The sequence below is a fragment of the Balaenoptera borealis genome, assembly GCF_965194805.1.
Source record: "Balaenoptera borealis genome assembly, chromosome: 5".
In the NCBI taxonomy this organism is placed as follows: Eukaryota; Metazoa; Chordata; class Mammalia; order Artiodactyla; family Balaenopteridae; genus Balaenoptera; species Balaenoptera borealis.
The window spans coordinates 42,196,205-42,222,248 of NC_138862.1; the positions used below are offsets into that span (position 1 = coordinate 42,196,205).

Below are 26,044 nucleotides of genomic sequence, written 5' to 3' on the forward strand. Positions count from 1 at the left end.
CAGTGAAAAAAAAGCTATTCTGATCCTTTTTACTCTCTTACTATGTACAAATAACGCCAACATGCGTACTAAAAACTACCCTTCTTAACGGCTCTAGGTTAAGTAGACTATATGATGTTAGGAATCTGTATTAGTGTTGTAGGCATGAAGCTATTCACTTACTCTAGGATGGTGGTAATAGAATATAGAGAACAGGATGCATACAAAGACACAGAAAGAAAGGAGAATTAACAGAATTTACCAATTTGACATGAGAGTTGTTCCAGAGGTAAGAATCAAAGTGAATCATAAAATGTCTGGAATGTTTGTGAAAATGATGGCACTATTGTTAGAAGTAGGGAATAAGGAGAGGTTAGTTTGACATTATGAGTCTGCTAAATTTATGTTGCTAGCCAAACTTTAATAAGTTCACAAGTGTTGAATAAATGAGTCTGAAGCTTTAGAAAAAAGAATTCAAAGGAAAAAGGTGTCTCTGATACTATGTAGAGGTCTATATATCTTTTTGTGGTATGTATACATGTATCTTTATCTTGGACCACCTTTTTTAGGTTAATGTTAGCTGCTATAATAAATCTCCAAGTGTCAACAGTTTAAATTATGAAAAATACAATTTTATCTCTATTATTTCTTAAAAATTTTTATTTATTGGAGTACAGTTGATTGACAATATTGTGTTAGTTTCAGGGGTACAGCAGAGTGGTTCAATTATACATATACACATATCTACTCTTTTTCAAATTATTTTCCTATTTAGGTTATTACAGAGTATTGAACAGAGTTCCCTGTGCTATACAGTAGGACCTTGTTAGTTATCTATTTTAAACATAGTAGGGTGTACATGTCAGTCCCAAACTCCCAATCTATCCCTCCCCCCAACCCTTCCCCCCAGGTAACCGTAAGTTCATTCTCTAAGTCTGTGAGTCTGTTTCTGTTTTGTAAATTAGCTCGTTTGTATCAGTTTTTTTAGATTCCACATACAAGCAATATCATATGATATTTGTCTTTCTCTGTCTGACTCACTTTATTCAGCCATTAAAAAGAATTAAATAATGCCATTTGCAGCAACATGGATGGACCTGTAGATTATCATACTAAAAAAATACAATTTTAGACACAGAATAACCCAAAGTAGTCGTTTTCCAGGTGGCCACACTCTCTCCATCTTGTGGAGTGTAAAGCCTTGGAATCCTTTGCTTCCAGCCAGTAAAGAGGAAGGGAGGATTGTCTGTGGCAGATGTCATGAGCCCTGCTTGTGAGTGGCACACATCACTACCTCTCTCCACGGACTAGAACGCAATCATACCACTGTACTTGACTGAAAGAGAGTGTGGGGCAAGTAGTGTGCTCACATAGAAAAGGAAAGCGCTTTTGGAATCCATATAGCCGTCTCCGCCACAAGTCCTTCTACTCACGTATATAATGTGTTAGAGGCAAAAGGCTATGATTGAAACATCAGTCTCTTGCTAAAGCCACCCATTTCTTCTCTACTGGCAACCACTTTGAACTCTTTTTTCTCATTACTTGAATCCAATATATATTAGTGGTAACTGTGTCTGCTATGGGCATTCACTGTTCAGATCTCATATCAAGAGAGAATTTATTAGAAAGAGAGCAATTAGCTGACAAACTCAAACTGTTGTGTTTTCAAACTCCCCAGCCTAGTTTCCACCAGGTCGTGAAGCGTGGTGAGAGTACTAGTTCCAGGCCATTTCTTCTCAAGCAACAGACTCCTTCAACAAGCAAGCTTGAATCTCAGGCTGCAGTCATCCCGGCTGAGGTGCTCTCGGAGCTGCACTGCAGTTTGAGCTTCCTATCCTATCCCCATCCTTTGCTCTTTCTTCTCGTAGGTGTCAGACCTGTATTTCAATCTGTAAGCTCTCCAAGCCTTCTTTTCTCCCCTGTCCCAATCCTTCACCGGCATGCCCACCAAAAAGTTTCTTGCAGGTCTAATTCCTTCTTGGTGTCTGCTTCTTTACGTCCCACCACAGCCTCTGTTGGGCCCCCATTACCTGTCTAGATTACTGAAGGAATCTCTTAAGTAATTAATCTGACTCCAGCCCTGATATCTCCAATATCAGTCAGACTAATATACTGAAGCAAATTTAGTTTTGTAGTTTCTCCTCAGGAGACTTGCAAATGCAAATGCCTCAGGGGCCTGGCAGGTTATGTAAATGAGTGAAGCAAGTGGAGAGCGTGGTGACCGGTAAAAGCACCCTTCGTTCCTCCAGAAGCAGCTTCTCCGCAATAAGGCTACAAGAATCCAGTGCTAATTCCTGATCTTTCAAGAGAATTTCTGATCTGAGTTTTTGTGAGAATTTTTTATATATTTTAAATGTGATCACCCATCTAATAATGAGGAAGACACAGCTAAGTGCTGAACTTAGCCTGCAGCTGTCAACTTATCATTTCTAGAACACAGAATACTCTTTAGTATTGGTACATAAGACCTGCCTGGGATAAAACCCTACTTCTCTCTATATTCTCCAGTCTGTCCACTATCTCTTCATACTGTATACAACTGTGCTGAACCACTTGCGGTTCTCTGAATATGCCACATGTTTTTTGTTTCTTTTTTATGCATCAGAGCCTTTGAACTTTCTGTTCATTTGTCCAGAATCACAGAGCCAATCTCTATTCATTCTTCAGGTCTCCTTATCTTCCCAGCACTGGGTTAGGTGTCCTTTATGTGTGTGTGTGTGTGTGTGTGTGTGTGTGTGTGTGTGTGTGTGTGTGTGTATGCAGCAAAAGAACCCTGTGATTGAGCCTGCACAGCACTTACCATCTTATACTGAAGTTGCCTCTTCTTTATGCCCCATCCCCGCTCCTGGATGAGGGTTTCTTGAACAAGAACTATGTGTTGTAAATCACTGTGTCCCCTTGCCCATTGCAATGCCTTATATAAAATAAGCATTCAAAATTGTTTGATTTAAAGTATTAAAACTATTTTTGATAATATAATAAAGAGGGATGTCCCTGAAGATTTTTTGTTCTTATAAGAAAAAGTATAAATTTTCTTCAGGTCAATAAAAAGTAGTTAATGTTCCAGTTGTGTATCTTGGATCATTAAACATACTGATTTCTCCTAGAACTGGTTCATTTTCATAGAATTTTGTGGACTCCTTTCATAGGTCTCAGTGCTCTCATTTTTCTTAGTACAGTTAAGTTGTTTAAGTATACCCTTGAACCAGAGCTTAGCTATAAAAATTTAACAAGGTAAATGCCAAAGCTATTCTGATCCTTTCTACTCTCTTCCTATGTACAAATAACGCCAACATGCGTACTAAGAACTACCCTTCTTATAGGGCATCTGGGATTCACATTCTCTTGACCCAGGGGATCTAGACACAATTCAGGAAAATAAGTGGTAGAGTTAAATACACTATAAAACAAAGATTTTGGAGTTTACAGAAGTCCTCACCCTGAAATTCTCTGGGAAAACCCAGTTACAAGTTGATGGAGAATAGTCATAATTAAATCAAATTTTCCCACTAAGTGGGCTATTTTCTTTCTTCTTTTGAACAAAGATAATTTTCCACTTAAACTAGAATTAATAAAAGTGACAACAGTAATGATAACAACAAATAAGAATTTTAAACCAGATTCATAATTTCTATTACATATATGTACATATATATGTACTATTAGGTTTTCCTCTTCCAAATGCTATTATCAATTAAGCATTATTGTGTTCTAAGCACTTAGTATATATTATTTTATTTAATTTTCCCCAACAGTCCTGTGATATGAGTGTGTTATTATCTACTTTATAGGTTGAGGCTTAGAGTAGTTAATAATCATACAAGTTTGTAAAGCTATCAAGTAGAACTGAAGTCAAAATCAACTCTAAGACCCTTATTCTGAATGACTACACTTTATTACCTGTCAGTATAATATTACTAATGAGGATAAAAATCTGAAGAACAATTATGAAATGCATGCTGGATTTAAGATCTTGCATAGTCTCCCTCTTGCCACTTTTCAATGTGCATGATGTTACTCAGTGACTCTCTAGCAGAACACATTTCTGCAGAATCCTTTGATTCTTACTACTGTGGTAGAGGAAGGAACAGGCAGTTACCCTTGATTTCACTTCTGTGAACTCCATTTCAAGAGTATAAGATTTGTCTGACATATGGTGAACCCTTCAAGCAAACATACTGCCTTGAACATTCAACAAATAATCTAATTTGGAAAAACCAAATACCACAAGGAAAAAGTAGTACTCTTGTGCTATTTTCTGACAGATTTCCACACCAATGATTTATGGAAGTGTGTTAAGTTTGGGGTTCTTATCTGAAGCCAAGAAAAAAGCCCTTACATTTTTGAAGCCCATCACCCTCAATGATGGAAGCCAAAACCTTGGAATGTTTGCTAAAATCAAGGATGAGAGAACACAGAATGTCATGTACTATCAAGAACTTATTGACTTTCATATGGTTCTCATTTATTCTCATACATGGCAAATCAAAAGCCTTGGGGGGAAGCCAATACAAATTGTTATAGATAACACTATCTGAATTTAACTGCCATAGGTATGCTTTATATAGTAAACATATATTTCATATCAGCAACTCAGCAACACAAATATAGAAAAAGACCATAGTCAAAATTCATTTGGATACTCTCCTTCAGAGAATGCTCAATTTGCCAATATTATTATTTATCTTGGGCTAGAGAGCCCTTAATATTCAATTTGTTCCATGTTTCTGACTCTAGAGATCATATATATACATTCATACTCTATGAAATATTGACATCATGTTACAATGATATCTTAGGGTAATAAAATCATTTCAGCACATGAATGTTTAGTATTTGCTTCCAGAATCAAATAGATTAAATTGTTCATAGTTTCAGTTTCAGAGACATTTTACAAATAGGATGTTTTTCTTTTGTTTAATTGGCTACAGTTCAGTTTGAGGCATCATTTGATCATGGAAGCCTCCAGCATGACACATAATATTTAGTGTAATAGTGGTGGATCATTTATCAAATGCCTAATACAGTGTCAGGCACACAATAGATAAGTAGGTACACAGTAAGTATTTATTGAATTAATTTAAAAAATATTATTGGAGGACAAATGAGTAATATTACCTTTTTCAACTAATATGGCATGGATCTTGTGAATAATATACAATTTAGTTCCACTTAGATAAATGTTTCTCTCAAATATTTAGAGAGAGTGTTTTGTAAAGGCAAGTCTAATCTTACGTATAACCTGGTTCATGGCCTGATCCATAAAATAAACTGCTTACTGTTTATTGAATGATAAATATTTTAATGCAATATCACTATGGGTAACAAAAGAATCTTATTATATCACCCTGCTGTGAAGGAAGGGATCATATATATATGACTTACTAATATTTAAAGGATTAGTAAATGCCAAAGCCAAGAATAATATTAAAATTTTTTGAGAAATTCTTTTCTTCTAAAACAGCATGTACCTAAGAAATCAAGAAATATTAAAGCAAAGTGTTTTTATTTGTTTGTTTTTAAGGAAAGTTTCAGTTACTATGGTTACAGCATTTCATTTAGTGGCTTAAAACATTAAATCTCTAAAAGTCATTTATCTCAAGTTTTCTGTGGGTCAGGAATTCACACATGGCATAGAGCAGAGAGACAAGTTGTCTGGGCCTCAGATAGAAGACTCAAAGACTGGGGGTTGAAATCATCCAAAGGCTCATTCACTCATGTCTATTTATTAATATTGGCTGTCATTTGGGGACATAGCTGAGCTATTGGCTGGAACACTCACACATGGCCTGTCTTTGTGGCCTGGGCTGCTTCATAACACCATGGCTAGTTCCAAGTACAAGCATCCTAAGGGAGGGGATGGAGAAAGAAACCTATCAAGAATTGTGAAGAGTCTGAGGTTTTACCCTTCTTACAAGCCAACTGGTTAGCCTGTCACACTTTCACAGATACTGATGGAAGACATGAGGTTTCTGGGTTGGAGACAATGGATAATTCTAGTGATAGCAGTAGACAGAGTGTCATCATTTTCACATACTGGTTTCCCAAGCCCTGATTTCCACAGAGAGGACAAAGAGAGCCAGGTCATACCTGCATATGCAGTGGGTTGTGTTGAAGGTAAGGAAACCTGTGTTTAAGGAAACAGTTTTTTAAAATGGGCTGCAAGCAAACCTGCCTAACATTTGTCTCAATGGGAGATAGTCTTATCATGCTGCAGAGTAGAGATCAACTCCCTTGTCCTCTGCCCTCCCTTGGTTAAGAATGACTATATAGAAAGATTGGGATGTAAGTATCTTCAAGGATATAAAATAATTAAATGTTGCTTCTTAAGTAAATATTGCATCTTGTGTGAAAATGCATATAAAATATGGTGAAATTTGATAGGATTTTTAATGTTTTTTTACTAAATCTATAGATAATTTGTAGAATTGATATCTTTACTATCTTGAGTTTTCCAATCTTTGAGCATGGTATGTTTATTTATTTAAGTTTTCTTTGATGTCTTTCATCAGTATTTTGTAATTTTCATCATTGAGAACCTCCAAAGGTTTTGTTTAATTTATACCTAAGTATTTCACTTTCTTTGGCACAAATATAAATGATAGTTTGATTTTAACTCATTTCCACATGTTAATTATTGGTTTCTAGAAAATCATTATTTTTTTGTTTTGATTTTATATCTTGCTACCTTGTTGAATTCATTTAATACTGCTAAGTTTTAACTTTTTACATATGCTTTGGACTTTTCTATGTAGATAATCATGTCATCTAAAAATAGTAACAATTTTATATCTTCCTCTCCAATCTATATGTCCTTAATTTCTTTTCCTTCCTTATTTTTCTTGCTACAACTTCTAGTACTATGTCAACTAAGAGTGGTGAGTAAGCATCCTTGCCTTATTCCCAGTCTTAGGGATAAAGTATTCAGTCTTTCATTATAAGTATGATGTTAGCTGTAAAATTTTTTGTGGTGCTTTTTATCAAGTTGAGGAACTTCTCCTCTACTCTTAGTTTTCTGAGTTTTTTTCATAAAGAGGTGTTAGAATTTTTCAAATGTTGTTTTTCTTCTCAGTTGGTAGGATCATGTGATTTTCTTCTTTAGCCTGTTTATAGATGATTTTACTGATTGATTTTTGAATATTGAACCAGCTTTGCATACCTTAAACAAATCTCTCTTGTTCATGGGATATAATTATTTAATACATTGCTGGATTCAACAGTAAGGTTTTGTCAAGAATTTTGCATCTGAGTTCACGAGAGACATGTAGATGTACTTTCCTTTCTTTCGCTTCTTTATCTTTTCTCTAATTTTTTTGTTGGGCTTTTGGTGTCAGGCTTCATAAAATAAGTTGAAGATTATTTCTTCCTCTTTTATTTCTAGAAAAGATTGTATAAAATCATATTAATTCATCTTTAAGTGTTCATATAATTCTCCAGTGAAATTATTTAGGCCTGGAAATTTATTTCTCAGCAGATCTTAAATTATTAATTCAATTTATTTAATGGTTGTGGGACTACTCAGTTTATCTACCTCACTTTTGTTGAGCTTTGGTAATTTGCAGTCTTTGAGAAATGTACCCACTTTAATGAGTTGTCACATTTATGAATGTAGTTTGTAGTATTCTCTTGTTTCTAATAAATATGGGGTCTGGGATACTAGTTGTTTTATTACTAACATGTATGATTTGCATCTTTACTATTTTCATTTTCATTAGTCTTTCTAGAAGTTTAACATGTTTATTGCTTTTTTGGGGAAGAACCATCTTTTGTGTCATTGATTGTCTCTATTGTTTTTTATTTTGATTTTCATTGGTATTTTCCCTCTTTATTATTTCTTTCCTCCTACTTTCTTTGGATTTTTTTTTTTTTTTTTTTTTGCTCTTCTTTTTCTAGTTTCTTGAACTAAGAACTTAATTAATTTGAAGTCTTTCCTTCCCTTTAAGATAAAAATATGGTTCTATAAACTTTTCTTTTATCATTACTTTAGGCACATCTCATTAATATTGATATGTTTTATTTTACTTTTCGTTCAATTCCATGTATATGTTATTTCCTTTGAGACTTACTCTTTTAACCATGAATTATTTAAAAGTATGTTGTTTAATTTTCAAATGATTTTCCTGCTGTCTTTCTGCCATTGATTTCTTATTTGATTCTATAATAATTAAAGAATATACACTATATGATTTATATTCTTTTAAATTTGTTGAGGTTTCTTTCATGACCCAAGGTATGGTCTGTCTTGGTAAATGGTCCATGGACACTTCAATAGAATGTTGTCATTGGGTGGAGTATTTTTTATCACTGTGTATTAGATCTTGTTGGTTATTAGTGTTTTTCAGATATTCTATATTATTGCTCAATTTTGTCTATTTCTCTTTACATTGCCTAGAGTGGGGTTTTGAAGTCCCCAACTATAATCAAGAATTTTCTTATTTCTTCTTTCAGTTCTATCCATTTTTGCTCCATGTATTGAGAAGTTCTGTTGTTGGTGCAGGCACATTTAGGATAATTACGTCTCCTTGGTAAATTGATCCTTTTATTATCAAGCAATACCTTTCTTTTTCCCTACTAATTTCCTTTGTTCTGAAGTCACTTTATCTGGTAAAAAATTAGTTACTCTTGTTTTTTAAAATTAATTTTTGTGTAATATATTTTTTTAAATCGTTTTATTAATAGCATATCTGTGTCATTATATTTGAAGTAAATTTTTTGTAAACTCCATATAGTTGGGTCTTCATTTAGTATCCACTTTGCCAATCTCTGTCTTTTAATTGGTGTATTTAGATGACTTATTTGTAAATTAATTATATTGTGACTTAAGTCTACCAATTTACTATTTTTTTCTGTGTTTTCTCACTGTTCTAATTCTGCTCTTTCTCTTTTCTTGCCTTCTTGTAACTTAATATTTTATTTAGAATTACGTTTTGGGTTTTTTTAATGTTTTTGAGTATAACACTGTATAATTTTCTTAGTAGTTGCTCAAAGTAGTATAATAAACATTTGTAACTGAATATTTATATAAATTCTGATAATGTTTAGGTGAACAAATGTATCTTTTTTTTACCTATATGAAATGAAAATTGGTCTAGATGTTTTCTGTAGGTCCTTCATATTCTCACATTCTTTAGTATGTGATAAATATTCAGTATTTTAGTATAATGTATAATTCAGTATTATACATTTATTATCATTTGAAAGTTATAGTGCTACATATGAAAAAAAACCCTGTATGTCCTTGCTACATGTACTGATTTTTTAAGTGAAAAAGAATGAATATATATGTATGTATATATGTATGTATATCAGGTAAAATAATTTTTGAGATGGTCATATATTTCTATAGGAATTAATATTAAAGGTGATTTATTATTCATGCTACTGAGCAGAGTTTTTGGAACTGGCCTGTCCAGAGTATAAGGAGTTAATTGAAAACAGTTCAGGCTCCTCTTGACTGGTTGTAATAATTCTGGATTATTTGACACATGGGAGGAATTCTGCTAATACTTTCCTTTTTCAAAAAAAGCATCTTCATTTAATTTTTGTATTTTTTATATTTTTACTATATTAATAAAGGTATCAATGGCTTCAAATTTTGTAAAAACCACTGCTGTAATGTAAGCTCACATCTGTGATTTGTTTACTTGGTTGTAGATCACTGAACAACTGAGACAATAAAAACAAAAGCATGAAATTAGCTGAGTTATCTATCAGTACTAACAGAAGACAAAAAGTCCATGCATTTAAGCAACAAATACTGTGTTTTTTGCCTGTTTACTTGTTTTAGGATACCTACTCTGTGTCAGGCATGATTTCAGGCCCTTGGATATGTTGGTGAAGTAGAAAGGAAAAGAATGTAGTGAAGATGAATGTTGAAGCTAATGTTGAAGCCAAAAAAAAGTTAGTCCTTTTTGACTCTTGTAGAGTTCAGATGCTAAGACGATTTGCTCTTCCCACAATCCATGTATCATTAAATAAACCCACATTCATTGAGTAAACTGCATTTTTCTTACTTTTCTACATTCTGAAATGGTCTAAAGGGCACCCTTAGTTATTGCACCTCTGGAGGATTGGGTAAAAGATTTATTTATATGTTCCCAGGTATTCTGAACACTAAAGAGCTTTTTAAAAGTGACTACTTTGAATGGATAAGTGAATAAACATGAATATCATCAGATATTATATGTCACTGTAAGTACTTCCTGTTATGCTTGTTAAAAAGTACTGTGGTGGAAAGGAATCAGGATTTAGAGTCAAACAAACCTGAGTTCAAGACCCTTAGGTATTTTTATTAGATCAACTCAGTGCTGGCTGAATTCTAGAGATTCAATTTATTCACCATGTATATAAAATAATTATATCAAGCTAATAGAGTTGGAAAAATAAAATGGAATATTATAGGTAAGGTGTTTTCCTTAGTTTACCTACTCAAAAAGCACTTTTCTTTTCCCTATTTACTTACTTTGGTCCAGTGAAAAGCCTGGTTTTAGGATTTATGTTCACCAAAATTGAACTCTGCAGGAAGTGAGCACAAAAGGTAAATTTGGGAAAGACATTTGGGAACCATTGTTAAATGTTTGGTCAACTCTGATAATAACTTTTTACATTAAAACTGATCAATAATTATTTTCAAAATACAGAACAAGCTTTCTCCTATTTCTCATTGTTAATAAAATGACTTTTGTTTTTGACATTTGAAGTATGTAATAATAAAAAGTATATAAGGTAGAAAGCTTCCTTCAGTGAAATAGAATATTTTGACTTTCTAGGGAAGCTAATTTTCAGTCCCAACTTAAATAATACAAAATTCAATTTCCGTTTCCTGGTATTAAATTATAGGCCATATATTCCTGGTTTACAGTGAACTACATACACTTAGAGACCTGGAAATGTTGTTTAAAATGAGGAGATATTAAGTGTGGTAAATGGCCACTCCATGAGCATAGTTTCCTGCTATGTAGGACACATAAATTATTAGATTTAGTCTGAAATGGTTGAAAATGTTTCCAACATCTTTTAACAATTAAAAGAAAAAATGTGAGGCTCTGAGAAGATCTGATTCATTCAGCAAATTTGTATTCTGATTAAAAGAACTATTTGATCTTACAGAGTAAGTGCATGGAAAAAAGTTGGCCAGCTGTTTGATTCAGTGTGGTTGTTAGAGAAGAAAATATGGCTCTTATGCAGGGTTTTAGCCTGTGTAGCTTTGTGATTGTATTTGTTTACCCATGGTGGAAATCTCTTTATTAAATTGTGGGCAAAAGGCACTTTTATTGGTTTTCTTAACAGTAACTGCTGATTTCAGGAAGCATTAGATTAAAATGTTAGATGCAGATCTCTGGAGTTGATCTCATAACAGAGCTAGAGTACATTGACTTGATACTTGATAGACATGGGCAGAAGACAGATGGTTTCCTAAAGGCCTGAATGCAATTTCTTCTTTTTGTTCTAAAATGAATTTTAACAATTTTTTTCTACCCTTAGTAAAGATATGGGCACATACATCAAAAGATGAGGTTTGAAAAGCCTCCTCTTTAGTTTTATGAGTATGTGGCAACTGAAATTTACATGGTTATAAAACACTGCTTAAAAATAAAAAACTCAGTCCTGTCTGTACAGATGTGCCATTGTTAGCTGATCTGCTCTCATTAGCTGTTACACTATCAACACTATTATCAAAATGACACTGATCTTGTGCTGTTTCCTCTTCTCCACTGCTAGCTGTGTATTCCTCTTGTTCCTGGGCCAGTTCAGCCATACATCTTGTGTACTGAACCATATGGAGCATGTTTTTGTATGAACTCTCATGATTAAGGACATCTGTCTCAGCCCCTATTTTTGCCTTCAAGGGATCTTTGCATCACTTAATGATATAGCTAATAGTATGTTTTTTATCATGAAGTTGGCCATACACAGTTTTACTGGGGTTCCACTGTTTTCCTTCCTAATAAAAACACATGGATGAGTCTGTGTTTTACCTTTCTCTCTCTTTTCTTGTTTATCACTTTTCTTCCTCTCTCCTTCCCTTCCTCTTTCCTATTTCTATTCATATTCACTGGGTGTCAGCCATACACAGGGCCTATAATATTCCAAATTGCAGGTTTTCAATACTGTAAAGATTGTCTGCAATTTCTAAATGCAATTCACTTTTGTATTCAATTACGTGTTTTGGTTATAATTTGTATTCCCTGAATTGTATGTGTTACTTTTCCAAATATTTTATTATAAGTAATATGATTCAGATTCAAATCTCTTAGATTTATCTGAGAATATTCCTAATGAATCTATCCAAAATGTCCACATGCCTCATAAGTTAACAACACAAAATGTTGATAGTTCTCTATCAAAATTCTAGTTCTTCCTACTTTAGAGATGTTCATCATAAGTTAATCGTAAGTATATATGATAAGCATTTAATCAAAATCAAATTTCAATCACTTCTAAACAGATATAGTAACATTAAATAGATAGGAAGGACAATGATAATATTGAAACTCTCACAAACACTAAGAAATAAATTTAAAATATGCGAAGTTATTGAATCAATTACATTGTATATTGTTGATTTCACTTTATAATTTGTAAAAGATACCCTTTTTTTGTTGATGCAAAGATAAACTTTACTGGAAAAATTCCTGAATAATGAAAATGTCTGAGTTAATGTAAACTACATTCCAAACTTCAGTCTTCGTTTGTTTTTCTCACGGGTAAATTGTCACTAGTCTCATTTATTTCTAAATGCAGTGTTCAACTATGTTTCCAAATTATTCCAAACAGTAGAGTTGAATATATTTAGACGGTCTAAGTGAAAGCATATTGACTAGTGAGTTGGAAATATGGATATTTATTTACTCTTCCTAGTGCTCGTATTTACCCTTCAAAATACATCATATTTGCTCAACAGAAATATTATTGAGTATCTATGGGTGTCCAGGTACTGTGTGTAATACACTACAGATACAGAGAGTCCCTGCTCTGGTGGAAGAGTCTACTTTTTTAGGTACTGACAATTTGAGCGGAAGATATAGAAACAATAATGACAGACTCTTCTCAAGAGTTTAGATTCATAAATAGAGCAAAGGCCAAAATTGGTACATTTAAATCACTGATGTGAAGATATTGATATTCCCCAAATGCAAACATAGTTCTGCACTGTGACTTGTTTTTATATCTCATAGATGAGATATAATTTACATACTATAAAATTCACCCATTTTAAGTGTACAGTTTTGATGATTTTTAGTAAATTTTTATAATCGTGCTATTATCCAGTTTTTAGAATACTTTCCTCGCTTCAGAAATTTCCCTTGTACCCTTTTGCAGTTCCCAACTCCCAATCCCAAACCCAAGCAAATACTGTGCTGCGTTCTATCTCTATAGATTCTCCTTTTTAAGAAATTGCATTAAAATGCAATGATACAGGGCTTCCCTGGTAGCGCAGTGGTTAAGAATCCTCCTGCCAATGCAGGAGACATGGGTTCGAGCCCTGGTCCGGGAAGATCCCACATGCTGCGGAGCAACTAAGCCCGTGTGCCACAACAACTGAGCCTGCGCTCTAGAGCCCGCGAGCCACAACTACTGAGCCCGTGTGCCTAGAGCCCGTGCTCCACAACAAGAGAAGCCACTGCAATGAGAAGCCCGTGCACCGCAATGAAAAGTAGCCCTGCTCGCCACAACTAGAGAAAGCCCACGCTCAGCAATGAAGACCCAAAGCAGCCAAAAGAAATAAATAAATAAAGTACTCTGCCCATTTGAAAAAAAAAAATGCAATGATACATAATGTAGTCTATAACATATTTTCGCTTGTCATAAATTTTTAAATGTTTCTCGGCTTTCCTTTTACTATGAAAACTACATTTTGAAATGTGGAAGATGCCTTTTGACTAAGAACTTTCAGGGTACAAATGTCAGCTTGTTCAAGAAAGCCATCTATTTTTAGAGAAGAAACAAATGGAGATGTAGGTGTGAGGGACATTTTGACTTTCATTCTAAAACCCTGAATGTCCTGTTTTCCTCTTCATTTGTTTGGTCTGGTGGGTTTTTACCTTGTTCCTTTATCTGCTCTGTGTTTCTCTGTCTTCTCATTTTGCTTAACTTACTGTGTTTGGGGTCTCCTTTTTGCAGGCTGCAGATTCGTAGTTCCTGTTGTTTTTGGTGTCTGCCTCCAGTGGCTAAGGTTGGTTCAGTGGGTTGTGTAGGTTTCCTGGTGGAGGGGACTGGTGCCTGTGTTCTGGTGGATGAGACTGGATCTTGTCTTTCTGGTGGGCGGGACTGCATCTGGTGATGTGTTTTGGGGTGTCTGTGACCTTAGTATGATTTTAGGCAGCCTCTCTGATAATGGGTGGGGTTGTGTTCCTGTCTTGCTAGTTGTTTGGCATAGGGTGTCCAGCACTGTAGCTTGCTGGTAGTTGAGTGGAGCTGGGTCTTAGTGTTGAGATGGAGATCTCTGGGAGAGCTTTCGCCGTTTGATATTACATGGGGCTGGGAGGTCTCTGGTGGACCAATGTCCTGAACTCGGCTCTCCCACCTAAGCGGCTCAGACCTGACACCTAGCCGGAGCACCAAGACCCTGTCAGCCACACGCTCAGGTACGTGGGGAGTTTCTTGCCTTTTGGGAAGTCTGAGGTCTTCTCCCAGCATTCAGTAGGTGTTCTGTAGCGGTTGTTCCACATGTAGATGTATTTCTGATGTATCTGGGGGGAGGAAGGTGATCTCCACATCTTACTCCTCCGCCATTTTGAAACTATCCCCCCCCTCTTATTCTTAAAAATTTCCCCTCATAATGAATTGCAAATCACAGGAAATTTCTACTCTAAAATTTTAAAAATCTACATTCTACCTGAAAAAGGAGTCATTTTTGCTGACCTCTCTCTCTGCCTTCCCAAAAACAATGTTTATGCCACTTTGCTGTTTATGCCACTTTGTTGTGCCAACTGATATAACTTCTATTTTGTTGGTAGGTTATAGTATTGTTGTTTTGCATTTTTTGAAGAACAGAAAAACTAACAGATGAATTAGTTTATTTCACACTTACCACTCTTCAATTATTAAAAATTTTAAAGCATAAATGCATTGAAAATACATTCAAATGCAGTCTGAAACTCTGTTGGGAAGTACAGCTTTTAGAAGAAAATTTCCAATCCTGCTTACTGGAAATTTTTAGCAATAAGTAATACCTTAATGTGTTTCCATCTGCAAGATTTTCACACACTTTTTATCAGGTACTAGAAAAACACTGAATGTTAATGTCCTCAATTTTTGCTGAATTGTTGTACTATATAACTCCTTTCGCATTAAATATTTCACCCACTTAACTTCACCAGAAGTAGTGTTTTCACAATGCATGATAATGACAAAGACAGAATGACAGGAAGAGAGAAAATTTCATCAGTTTCTGAGTCAAAAGAAAAAAAAAGAAAACCTCTTCTTTTTCCTATGTGTCACCTTTTTCATTTCAATAAAGAAAAATTAATACATTTGCAAAACACTTTTTGAAATGTACTTAAATTCTTCATATCCAACTTAAATCAGAAATCTTATGTGTGAAAGTCTTCATGTGTGAGTGTCTATATGAGTGTTATGGTAGAAAAGACACATATCACGGGAGATAACATATCATTGACTCATTCTTAAAAACTTGCTGTCAGAAATATGCTTATTGATGCCAGCAATTGAATAATTGTATTAATAACTAATACTCATAACATTTTGTGCCTGAATTTTTCTTTTAAAATTCTCTCTCATTAAAAAAAAAATTCTCTCTCATTGTTTTCATTCTTTTCCTTTCTTTCATGTTTTGAATAGGAGTTTGGAGTTAGGTCATGTGATCACATTATTAAGTCTATCATTCAAAACCTTCATCAGGAGATTGGAAATTAAAAATGACTTGTGCATGGATGTGATGCCAGAGACGAAAACATAAGACAAGGGGGTGTTTCTAAATGTCTTCCAATAACAGAAAACACGGAAGTTATTTGGGATCTTAGAAGATGGTTGAGGAAAAAGTGAAACCTGAAACTAAGGAAACAAAAGTTCAGACAAGATAATCCCAGCATCAGAGAGAGCATTTGTCATTGTCAGAACTCCAAAGAGTAATAAAGCTTTAATCCATTTCATGGACCCCAGGCCTCATGGTCTAGTAATTCTTATGTCACCAAACCATCTTATGATCTGTATGAAATTACAGTGTGTCACCACTCTACATCTGCAATCTTAATGTTTCCGTCCTTTGATTGCATGACAAGAAAACTCTTGAACCAGAGCACTCCACTTCACAGGAATTGGATAGAACCAGATGCTCATAATTTTGGAGTTTTATAAGGGCTTTTTAGTTCCAGAATCCCTGTCTGACCTGTGTCCATTTTCAGAATTCTTCAGGAAAAATCTTTGGTTGTCTTTTAGCACCGTAAACATTTTTTAAAATACTGAGAAAGATTTCCAAAGCTACATATGACTCACTTTCTTCCTCTTATTTCTTCAACTGTGTAACAGCTATGGAATCTAAAAAGTGACCATTTAACTGATTTCAAAACATAACTTCTTGATGGTTTCATCACCCCCCCCAAAGAAGCATTATTGTCTAGAATTAATATTTACCAAAATTGATGTCCTAATGGATTATGTGTGTGGTTTTTTAAAAATTTTTTTATTGTGAAACATCAAAAGGGATTGTTGACTTTTTACTTGGCATGAGCAAACTAAAGGGAGTTTAGAAATGTAATCAATGGAAAAATAAATTTCAAATTATACCCAACTCTTTAAAATTCTTTGTACCTATTTTTCTATCCTGGAAATTACAAACTTTTGCAAAACTCTCTGACAGCCTTATGAACGGTCAATGATATTTTATTTGGCATCAATTTCCCTCCCACATACTGTTTAACACACTGTTCCATTAAAACAGAACTGGTATCTGAACAACTGCTCATGATAAGAGCTATGCAGTTTATATGTTTTGTCTAGTATTTTCCTGTAGAAAATTTTGTAATCTAAATGTGTTAGAAATCAAAGCAGGTTCATCAGGAAGTCTCTATGCAAAAAAAGAAAATTGAACTCTTATAGTCATTTACCTGTGCTGCCCTTAGTAAATGGTTTTACGTGCCAATTTGTGCTTTCATTTTTTTTTTTCTACTGCAGATAAATAGTAGTTATCACATCAAGTTGAGTTATAGTTTATTCATTTCCAAGGATCACAATAACTGTGCATTGCTAATAATTATTCCTACAAATTACATATATTTAAATAAAAACACAAAGAGCTCCTGGGGTGGGGGAAAGATACCCATTTGCACAAAATGCTTTGCTTTGGGAAAAGCAGTAGTGGTATTGTGACTAACTGAATTTGGAAAATATTATATGCTCTATACCTCCTATTGGTGAATCTCTATGCTTGTATCCTTATTAAAGTCTCTGAAAGTGCAGCTCTGAGACATCTGTTTAACTGTGCTCATTCTACATCATTCAAATTTATTTGACCACAGAACACTTTTCACTAGGTATCTGTTTTGCAGAATACATGCTGGGAAACTATTCTGTACTGCACTGAATCATAGCACAACATTTTGTACCAACACAGGCTAAAATGATTTTGTGTTGTTTTGTGTTTTTTTAAGTTTAAAAATTTCGTGGCAAAATATATCAGGCACGCTGATTATCAAGAAACTTTTCATCTATTAGTGTGTGCAAGTTGTGTCTCTTCAGAACTACTGATTCAGCAGAGTTTAATCAATGGGGATAGAATTAAATACTCATACTTCCCAGGATCCAGCTGGTATAGAACACAATTTTTATTTCACCAAACCTAAATTAATTTAGTATTGTGTGCCTTTTTTATGTCTGTTATATAATACAAAATGAACTTCTCTGAGAATATGAATTATCTCAGATCTGGTTGCTATTATGAAACCCTTCATAGCTTCATACCAGGTAAGTGTGAGGCCACCTTGCAAACAACAACAGAAAACAAATATTCTGTTTTCATCTGATGAAAACGTATAATTATTAAACTTGAAAAATAACTCTCTTCCAATTGAGGGATACTCAGTTTTCTTTAGAGTGAATCACTTTACCCTGAAATAATGCCCAAAGACATTAAGAGCAGACCAACCCAAACAGAAGTGCTTGCAAAGGTACTGAGATATAAATCATCATGGGGCAAAACTGACCTGGTGGCAGTGCCAGGATGAAGTTTCTTTGATAGTTTAAAGTTTCTCATGCACTGCTATAAAATATGAGATGTGATACCCCTTATGTCAGTGAAATTTTGATTTGCTTACCTTTCTTTACATTGCTCCAGTATTGATCCAACGTCTCTTTGATGGCTTAGTTAGTTTGATGTGGCTAAACATGTGAATGGTAAATGTTCTGATGTCCCAGGAGGTCTGAAGGAAGGGGGAAAAAGGAGCTGTAGGGATCAATGCTGTTTGGGCCAGGATTTGCCTCAGTTTCACTTCCAGAATAGTAGAGAGAGAATTAGCAACATTCCTTCTGCAGCTGTCAGCAGGTCATGGTGCTTTCTTGGTCAATGATTAGACCTGCAGCTGTAGCAGCCACCTGGCTCCCCTTGGGGAACTGGGTTGTATCTCAGGGTGTGAGACACAGAAGGAATGGAATCTGAAGGTTTCTGATCACTGTTTAAATACAGCCACTCAGTGCTGGTTCTTTGGCTGCCAACATATACTATGTTTAGCATCATGATTTTTGACAGAAAATGGAAATGTAAACTATGACACATGAAATTGAAGGCAGTGACATATTCCAGAATCGATTTGAGGGAAAAGCATCTTCATATACACAAATTCTCCCCTAAGACACTATCTTTATCTATTACTTTTAACCTTACCCTGACCTCTTTTTAAAATCCTGTTGCCACTAACTAAAGCAATGAGGTCACCTCAACTCTTCCTTGACAGCTTCCTGCTAACAGTTTAGATTCTTAAATAGTTCTGCATGTTTCTCTAGGCTGTTTCAGCCAGACCAGCCAGTCACCCTGAGATTTGCAATATAGATGCCATATTAAGGCTCCTTATGGCTAGAAAAATGACATGTGGTACTTACAAAGTTGAACTGAAATGTGTCTATTTTTGTCACAATGTTTGGCAAAATTACAACCGAACATCTTCAAAGAGAGTTTAGTGATTACAAACAGTCTCCAACCAGGAGCATAGTCAGTGATAGAAGTAAAACTGCTTGAATGAAGGAAAGATGTGAGAATGTTAATTTATATCTACATTATCAGAGCTGGCTGTGAAAATGTTTTCATACAAGGCATTTTATCAAGAATAACACATGGTATAAAGTGAAGACCAGTGTTTGTTTTTCACTGAGGCTAATTCTAGCTCATTTTTAATGTGTATCTTCAGGCAACAAACGGGGTACAGCTGGCTGGTGACCTCTTGGAGAAATATACTGAACAGGATTCTTCATTTGTCTAATATAAGAGTGTATTACACAGGACTAGGGAAAATTTATCATCATGACAGGAAAAGATAAAGCATCTAATAACTGAGTGATACCATATGTATAATCTTTCAAAAATATTTAGGACTTCTGCCCTATATAATAGCTATCTCAGTTTTATCTGTAACCGCTCTTTTTGGTACCTTATTGTTGAAATCAACAATATAAATTCAATGACTTTCTGAACTTCTGCTAGTGAAGACCTGATTGATGGTTCTAAGAGGGAATAGGTATGAACAGGCAGGAGCTGAACCTTTATTTTCAAGTAGCATCAAGCCAGACACGAATCAGTCAAATCAGAACTCGCAGCTATACAGACAGGAAGCTGTTTGTGGATAACAGGATGCTTCCACATATCATTTTTATCTTATATCAGGAGATGTAGGTGATTCCAGTCATCCTTGAATAAAACTGTACAGAATGAAATATTTATCACTTTGTTTCAAAACGAATTAACCTTTCAAAAATACTTAAACTCTATCAAATATAAATTTTCCCTGATGCATGTGTAAGGGAAATAAGATTTCCCAGACATGAAAGTGTGAATAAATAAATAGAGCATTCTTTAAATGTCTTATAGGATACCACCTTGACTCATTCCTACCAGAAATAAATATTTGCTGGGTCTCTAATGCCATAACTTCAAGTCCAAGAAGCACTTGAAACAACTATTCAGACTTTGTCTTTTGGGAGCTTTAAGTGTCAGACTAGAGCTCTGAAACTCAAGTGACCATCGTGATTATCTAGGGACTTACCTCTGAGTCATGAGAAATAAGTTCTCAACAGCAGAGTTTTGTTTTGCCAGAATAAAAGATGAAGAGTTAATACATAATATTTCCATGAGTGTTCTAGTTTGGAATGTTATTTGATTAAACTATTCAGGTTTAGAAATAAGTTTTCATAACCTCACAAGGTCTGATCGTTTATAAGGGTTTTTTTTTTTTTAGAGTCTGTAGTCACATACCAATAAAATTAATTTTTTCTTGTAGGAACATTGACTAAGTAAAATGATAGGGCTGGTTTATGTGTGGGTGAGCTTCTTCCTTTTAAGTTGCAGCTGTTACTAGTACAAAACTGCCTCTGACACGGAAACATGGATGTCTACCCAAAACAGGGCTGCATGCTGCCACTTGTGGATGTGTCCTAGAGGAGGTTATGAAAAAGGATTCTCAAGGCCCACAATTCTTATTTTAGTAAATTCTTTCATCTGTTATATTTTGCAGTTTAAATCAGAAGGTGCTGTTGCTTGTCTAAGACAAAATGATGCATTATGTTAAGGGGAGAAATCCACACAGTAACAGGGATACAGTAAAAGCACAGGCTTCCATTTAATAACTGAGGGATACCACATGTAGAATCCCGCAGGCTTACAAAACTGTGTGGGTGGAATCAGGCCTTTCCCTGGATGTGGAGACCTGTTTACAGATGTACTCCAGTAGAATGGGAAATATCGCTGGGCTTGATCAAAACACCATTTGGGGGTCGCGGCTGTTACTATGGAGGGTGTGGCAGGCCCAGGAGTTTCCATAAAACTCGGGATCGGGCCTGGGCGTGGAAGCGAGGACTTATTCCCGGAGCGACGGCCCTTACTGGCGCACGGCTCTCTGTGAGCTGCTCGGCGTCCCCTCCACGGCCACGCAGGCGCAGATCAAGGCAGCTGACCACCGGCAGCGCTTCCTCTACCACCCGGACCGCAACCTGGGGAGCGCCGAGGCTGCCGAGCGCTTCACGCGCGTCTCCCAGGCCTACGTGGCGCTGGGCAGTACCACCCAGCGTCACAGGTAGGACCGCGGCCTGCTCAGCGACGAGGACCTGCGCGGCCCCGGGGTCCGGTCCTCCAAGACGCCCGCCGCCGACCGCGACTCGCCCCGCACCCAGCCGCCCTCCTCTCGGACCCAGGGCCGCGCTCAGGCCTCGTCGGGAGCCAACCGCACCATGTTCGACTTTGACGCCTTCTACCAGGCGCACTACGGCGAGCGGCGCCTGAGGGCCCGGCGGGAGCCCCTTCACCAGCAGCAGGAGGGCCGGGTCAAGAAGGGCTTACGCTGGGACGAGAGCCGAGACACGGCTTTCGTCTTGGTTCTGCTCACAGTCTTCATCGTCATGGGCTTTGGTTTTTAATCGGAGAGTGGAGGGAAGGAGAGCAGCCCGCCGCCCCCAAGAATTGGCCTTTCCTGTCACCTTGAACCCGTTGCCTTCCATTGTCTACCGTTGTCTACCTCTGCTGGGGTCCGAAGGAACTGCTCTCCCTTCCCCTTCCCCACCCGGCCAGCTTAGCAGTTGACCTGCACATCCCTACCGCTCTGGTCCAGAAAAGGAGGCTTTTCCATGCCCGAGAGAAAGGCCCCCAATGAGGAGTCCCGAAAGCCCTAGAGGGAGGGGTTTTCTGGAGGCCCTGGGGTGCCTGCTTCCAGATGTTGTCAATTTCTGGAACACTTGCTGTGGCTTTCCTGTAAAGCTCCGAGCACGACTCGTCTGCTCCTGCCCCACGTGTGTAGCGTGCAGCTCCTCTGTAACCTTGAAACGTGCAATGTGACTAATTGTGACTGCCAAAAGAAAAATTCTGGGGTTATAAGACACTTGTCTTTCTGTGAGTTCCCCAAGCCACAGGTGAGACGCAGTGTAGGGTAAGGATGTGATCTGTGGGAACGTGGCCATTCTTTGGTGGTCAGACCCCACTCCGCCCTCTGTTGGCGGTGAGTGTGAGTGGGAAAGAAAGCAAGGTCATGAGCCTAAGGAATGAGCCTTCCTGTGCCCATGCTTATCTAATGTACGACCTCGGAGAAGTTACTCTGTGGGCGTGATGGCAGAGGAGCAAAACGTTGGCTCTCTTTCGGTCTGTCACACTTGATTACCCATGTTCTAATAGGCTCAGTGATTAAAGTATGATGCCGGGGACTTACCTGGCGGTCCAGTGGTTAAGACTCTGCGCTTCCACTTCAGGGGACGCAGGTTCCATCCCTGGTTGGAGAACTAAGATCCCACATGCTGCAGCGGCGAGGAAAAAAAAAAAAAAAAAAAAAAAAAAAAAAAATATATATATATATATATATATATATATATATATAGTGCCAGTAGAGTCAGGTTTGTCCTTGGGACTGTGTGCCTGGCACCTGGTCATCCCTTGACCAGCCAGCCCCATTGCTAACTGTGCAGCTCCTCCCTTCCCAAAAATAGAGCAACAAACTGGGAGTGTGAGTCGCCTGAGTGTGGCCCAGCCTCCTGTTTCACTGGCAGTGCTTATTGCAGGCCCTACAAGCCAAGTCCTTGAAACATGGCTACTTGAGGCTGTGGGAATTGGGGGAGTTTGAGTAGACTGGACTGTTAAGTGACAGGAGGCACAGGATGGAAACACGCTTCCTTATTCAGAGCTGGCTGAGGGTTTTTTGGGGGGGGGGTTTCCCCTCTTTTCCTGATTGGTGCAGTGGGTTATCACTTGGCCAGAGCTGTGGTAATCCAGTTCTCTTAACCATGAATCACTGCACATGGGGTGTGGCTTAGCTGTGAGATGGTAGGTACTCAGTGTGTATGCACTGTTGAGCGTAAAGCTGTGGGGTAGGAAAACCTTTGCAGGAGATCTTCTACAAGGGTAAGGGCCTAAGTAGGTGCTAAACAAAGCCAGAGGTGCTTTGCAATAGTAACACCAGTTCCTGCACTCAATCTTTTGTGTGCGATCCTTGGATAAATTGGGATAAACCCATAGCTAGTGCAACTTGGTCTTGGGAACCATTCTGTTTCTCTCGCCTTGGAGGTTGGGGGCAAATTCTTAGTCATGGCTTTGCAGTGACCATATGATTCAGTAGTAAAGATTTAAGCCCACTCTGGTTCAGATATGCTGGGCTCACGGAACCTTGGTTTGGGGGAAAGGGCATATGTACTTTAAAAAAGAACATTTAATGTTATTATGTTTCATATTTGGAAAACAAGAGGGAAAGTCTGTTCTTTTCAAAACACAAACTACAGGAAGTGAAGTTTAGTAAAATGTACAGAGGCTGGTGATTCTCAACCAAGGAGTTGGGGCATAACAGAGTGTCCTTGGGGCAAGATTCTATCAAAGTTTCGATCAAATGGGGTTGGGGTTCTTTTGGATTTTGCTTGTAAAAGCACTAGTGGTCTGTGATATCTGGGATCTTTCTCATGGGCTCTTTGACATAGATCTCTCAAGTTTGTTTTCTCTCAGTGAAGATCACAGCCAGGAACATTCCCTTGGGCCCCAGAACATGGAGGTAGACCAAGAAGGTTTGCGGTGGTGGGGTCCAGACTCTGTGAAACTTCTGGAACATTCCATGCAACTCCAAACAGCGTAGTCAATAAAATTTATTAAGCATCCAAAAAAAAAAAAAGACCATTTGGGAAAGGCTGACCAACTTGGATGGGCTTTTAATCTTCAGTTTACAAACTATATTAGTATCAAGTTTGTTTTTCCTATTTCTTCATTGGAAAGTTGATTTAATTATTACATTGCCATTTTGCACTTCACTTGGACTGTGTACCCTTTGTGAATAAATGTGCATTTTATTAAGTTTTAACATATTACAGGATTTATGTTGAGTTTTAGAAAATGTTATAGAAAAATTGGCCAAGTAAAACAATTATCAGGTCATCATTGCAAAGCACAAGATGGTCATGCAAATAATGTCTCATAGGTGATGGTCAATGCACTTAGCTTCAGTCTTCCCTAGACCACAACCAGGTGTCTTCCTGTTTGAGAGGGGAGGGCATTGGACATCTGATTCGTCCCCCACAGTCCTTGGAAGGGGGCTCATGAAAATTGCTTGGAAAGGCTGTGTGACGGGATCCCCATGCTGGTTCAGGGTATGTTTTTCTTTTGGTTGATTTTGGGGTTTTTTGTTGTTGTTGTTTTTCATATGAAATATTGAAAAGAAATTGTTAGAAATGTCCATCAATTTATAGTGTACACCATTCTATAACAATTCAGTACACATACTTGTCTTATCCCAGACTTACAAGAGTGTTTTTAAGGACTTCCACAGAAGAGGATTCCAGTTTTCATAAGCAATTTATTTTACTATTCATCTTCATGAAGCTCATGATACTATCTGACATACAGTATTTAAGACAAAAATTATTTCCACATCCTTGAGATGTAACCTGGGTGATAATGAGGAATTATTTATATATACTCCTATAAAAATGGATGAATTTTAAAATGATTTTTAAGAACTCATTTAGCTTTCAGCTACCCAAGTTAAATAACCCTAGTCACTTTAGGATCCTCATTTTAAAAATAATTAATTTTAATTAAAAGTCTAACAATACACTTTTTTATAATGTGAAATTAAAAGCATTACATATAAGGTTAATATCTGCTTTGTTCATCACCCCCAGTCTCCCAGAGGTAGCCTTTCTCAGGATTCATGTATATCTACATAGCCCTAGAAGGTATATATGTATGTGTGTATATATATATGTGTGTGTTTTATATATATATATATAAATCTCATATATATATATATGAGATTTTTGTCAGTTGTTGAGTATAACTACTCAAGTATTCATTCCAGAACTGGGAAATAATCCCAGAATGAGTTCAGGGATCTGCTGGACCCACTGTGACATGGACCTCAGTCCAAACTCCATTGATCACTTGACCTCCACAAACAAACCCCTACTCTGACTGGTGGACCAGAGTGATGTTTTGGGTCTGTAAGAATTAGTATCAAGTCAGAGCTGATGCATAGTAATCCTTGAAAAGTTTGATTGTTTCCCTTCCCCAATGCAGTCATCCTGGTAAAAGGCCATAGGTCCTTTCAGGAAGGCTGGAGAAAGATTAGCAGTATAAATTTTTGTCATTGTAGCAGGGTACTTCCTCAAGGAGACCCAGACCTGCTTCATTCAAGGGGTTCTGAATCTGTGGCTATTCACTTATAGCAACTATCTAATTTTCTTAGGCTAAAATATGAAGATTTATCCTATTATTTTTTTAAAGATTTATTATTTATTTACTTATTTACTTATTTATATTTATTTTTGGCTGCGTCAGGTCTTAGTTGCGGCAGGTGGGATCTTCGTTGAGGCATGTGGGATCTTTCCTTGTGGCATGCAGTCTTCTCTCTAGATGTGGCATGTGGGTTTTTCTCTCTCTAGTTGTGGTGCCTCGGCTCCAGAGTGTGTGGGCTCTGTAGTTTGCGGTACACAGGCTCTCTAGTTGAGGCTCGTGAGCTCAGTAGTTGTGTTCCGAGGGCTTAGTTGCGGAACACAACTAAGGGCAGATTCTTTACCACTGGACCACCAGGAAAGTCCCTATCCTATTATTTTTTAACTGTTCTGTAGTATTAAATAGCCATTCCCCTCGTAACAAACATTTTTATTATTCCCAAGGTTTTTAATGCTCTTATAATGTACAATAATGCACATTTCCTCTTGAACATATGCAAGTGTTCCTCTTGGTTAAAGCCTAGGAAATAAAATATTGAAACATAGGAAAAATATGTGTATATATATATATATATATATATATTTCCAATATTGCATCCAAATTGCATCACCACCAGCACTCTAGAAAACCATTTTCTTACCATTCTTGGCAATGTGATGTTCACTGTTCATGGAAAGAGCTAGTCCTCCCAAATTCACAAGTATACAC

At 36.8% G+C, this 26,044-nt stretch overlaps 1 pseudogene across 1 annotated transcript; it reads left to right on the forward strand.

Annotated features, from left to right (window-relative positions):
• The first annotated feature begins 2,707 nt into the window (after nt 1–2,707).
• Nucleotides 2,708–24,908, forward strand: LOC309628890 (dnaJ homolog subfamily C member 30, mitochondrial pseudogene; annotated as a pseudogene). The gene has a single exon. The product of its transcript is annotated as a dnaJ homolog subfamily C member 30, mitochondrial pseudogene (transcript).
• Nucleotides 24,909–26,044: the final 1,136 nt, after the last annotated feature.